The sequence below is a fragment of the Lithobates pipiens genome, unplaced genomic scaffold, assembly GCF_037356315.1.
Source record: "Lithobates pipiens isolate NorthernLeopardFrog02 unplaced genomic scaffold, aLitPip1_a1.2 Scaffold_19, whole genome shotgun sequence".
Lineage (NCBI taxonomy): Eukaryota > Metazoa > Chordata > Amphibia > Anura > Ranidae > Lithobates > Lithobates pipiens.
The window spans coordinates 467,022,223-467,025,775 of NW_027507764.1; positions in this window are offsets into that span (position 1 = coordinate 467,022,223).

Consider the following 3,553-nt stretch of genomic DNA (forward strand, 5'->3'; position numbering starts at 1 on the left):
GTGGCGTTGCTACAGCGGTGCGGAAGGGGGGGGCAGTCCGCACCATGTGACACCCACCTGAGGGGTGACACCAGGGCCGCAGCTAAACACTGTACTTTTTTGCCTGCAGCAGAGCCAAGTGAGCAGGGCATCCAGCCATGGGGAGGCTGCCTGCAACACTCCTCAGTCAGGCTAATATCCCTGAGTGAGCTGGAGTTGGAGTTGGTGGGCGTGACTCCTTTACTGTGGCTGATCCCGCAGCTGAAGGAGATAGAGGCGAGGACACAGCAGCCCTACCCACCCGCCCGGGTGTTCATCTGCAGGCATAAAGCATGCTGTAAGTTACTGCAGTGCACAGTGTCACTAACCTGCCCTATGCCACCCCAACCTGCCCTGTGCCACTCCAGCCTTCCCTATGCCACACTTACTTGCCCTATACCACCCCAGCCGGCCCTGTGCCACTCCGTCCTGCCATATGCCCCACTAACATGCCCTATACAACCCCAACCTGCCCTGTGCCACCCTAACTTGCCCTACACCACCCCAACCTTCCCTGTGCCACCCTCACTTGCCCTACGCCACCCTAACTGGCCCTATGCCACCCTAACCTGCCCTAAACCACCCCAACCTGCCTTATGCCACCCCAAAGTGCCTTGTGTCACCCTAACTTGAACTATGCTACCCCAACCTGCCCTGTGCCACTCCAGGCTACCCTATGCCACATTAACTTGCCCTATACCACCCCAGTCAGCCCTGTGCCACTCCAACCTACTCTATGCCCCACTACCTTGCCCTATACCCCTCCAGTCTGCCCTGTGCCACTCCAACCTGCCCTATGCCTCACTAATTTTCCCTATACCACCCCAACCTGCCATATGCCACCCTAACTTGCCCTATAAAACCCCAACCTGCCCTGAATCACCCCAACCTGCCCTATGCCATCCTAACTTGCCCTATACCACCGAACTAGCCCCATGCCACTCCAGCATGCTCTATACCACCACAACCTTCCCTGTGCCACCCTAAATTGCCCTATACAACCCCAACCTGCCCTGTGCCACCCTAGCATGCCCTGTACCACCCCAAACTGCCGTATACCACCCTAACTGCCCTGTGCCACCCTAACTTGCCCTATACCACCTCAATCTGCCTTATACTACCTCAGCCTGCCCTGTACCACCCCAACCTGCCCTGTGCCACCCTAACTTGCCCTATACCACCCCAACCTGCCCTATGACACCCAACCTACCACTATACCATCCCAACCTACCACTATACCACCCTATACTACCCTATCCTGCCACTATACCACCCTATACTATCATTTACAGGGGCCAGTTTGGGGTGCCCTGATCACCGTGCGATGTCTGCAGGGTGCTGAGCAGCCTAGACAGGAGGGGGTGACACCATGTTTTACCGCAGAAGGGACACCAACCCTAGTGATGCCACTGGAATAGCACATAAAGTGGTATCACCATTGACACTTATTTCGTTTTTTTTATCAATAACAATTTTATTTAAAGTTATAACATAACATATAAGTACATTTTAAATACAGTGCTTTTTCAACAATATAACAATAGATTTCTTTCTTATCCTACACGGCTGTGTTATTTACTGAGATTAAAGTTGCTATTTTTCTGGTTTCCATGTACTTTTCTGTTTGTATCAGATTATTTTGACTATTACTTAAAATTTTTATCAACCAAATCATCAACTTATGTAGTGAATAAAAATGTGAGTCTCAGGAAGACTAACACTTATTTACCGTATATACTCGAGTATAAGCCGAGATTTTCAGCCTCTTTTTTGAGGCTGAAAGTGCCCCCCTCGGCTTATACTTGAGTCATCGCTGTCTGCCCGCTCGATCAGCGTGTCGAGCAGACAGACAGCGGCCATTCTATAATTCAAAAGCCGCGCCTCCGGCTCCGCCTTCGCCTGTGATAGGCGGAACACTGAATTTCCCAGCAGCCTGTGTTCCGCCTATCACGGACATCGTCTCATCCTCGTACTACGGACGAGGATGAGACGATGTCCGTGATAGGCGGAACACAGGCTGCTGGGAAATTCAGTGTTCCGCCTATCACAGGCGAAGGCGGAGGCGCGGCTTTTGAATTTTACAATGGCCGCCGAGGCGCCGACGAAGAGGGCACGGGACGGAGGCAAGGCACGGCACGGCACGGCACGGGACGGGACGGAGGCAAGGCACGACACGGGACGGAGGCAAGGCACGGCACGGGACGGAGGCAAGGAGGCAAGGCACGGGACGGAGGCTCGGGACAAAGGCTCGGGACACAGGTAGGCTGGACACACACACACACACACACACACACACACACACACACACACACACACACACACGGATACACACACACACAGGAATGGATGGATGGATGGAGACACACACACACAGGGATGGATGGATGGATGGAGACACACACACACAGGGATGGATGGATGGATGGACACACACACACACAGGGATGGATGGATGGATGGACACACACACACACAGGGATGGATGGATGGATGGACACACACACACACAGGGATGGATGGACGGACACACAGGGATGGACGGACACACAGGGATGGACGGACACACACACAGGGATGGACAGGCATGTCTCACCCTCGGCTTATACACGAGTCAATAAGTTTGCCAGTTTTTTTGGGGGTAAATTGGGGGCCTCGGCTTATATTCGGGTCGGCCTATACTCGAGTATATACGGTAGTTATATTTTGGCTTTTTGGCACAGGAGGATATTTTTTATATACATTTTGGTGTAGACAAATTACATAGAGTGGCCCTGGGCAAGATCCAGCTGTCTTGCTTCATGTTGGGAGCATTGACTTAATACATGGAAGATGGAGGGTCCTTAAGAATCAATTTAGAGAACTGGACTGCAAATTATAGGGAAGAACCTTCAAGCATTTATTCTCTGGAATATTGCTATGTGCAAAACAGGAAAGATAGCCTGAGTTTAGAGATGCATAGCTAAAGACCTAGCATATAAGGAAGGATCTGGATTTTTTTTAAATCACTGGACTGACTTTTCTTTGAGATATGATGTACAGTATATGCTATAGATGGTTAGCACCTAAATGTAATGAGGTCTGCTTTACTAGGGAAGAAGTCAATGGGAAGGTTGAATTGGTATTTAAACCAGCAATAGGGGTGGGGGGAGTTAAAATGTAACAAAGCAGGTAAATCAGACACCAATGAAGGGTGGAACAAGGGAAGATGGGGGACGATGGGACAGGTGATAAGTAGATTCCCATGTTTCAAACAAACATTGGTGCTTAGAGGACTGCTTGCACTACAACAAAGGGTTCTGATTACTGCAAGTGCAAAATTGAATGATGGATTAAAGTGTTTGTTCACCAATGCCAGAAGTCTGCCAAACAAAACCGGAGAGTTGGGAGCTTTGGCATGACTGGAGAGGCATGATGGAGAGTGTTATGGTGCTGAGACATTATGGGTGAGCATACTGCAAAAGTAATTGTTGGAGTTTATTACAGGCCCCCTGAAATTGACCTGTGTAATGGCACTGCTGGAACAGAAAAAGGGCAT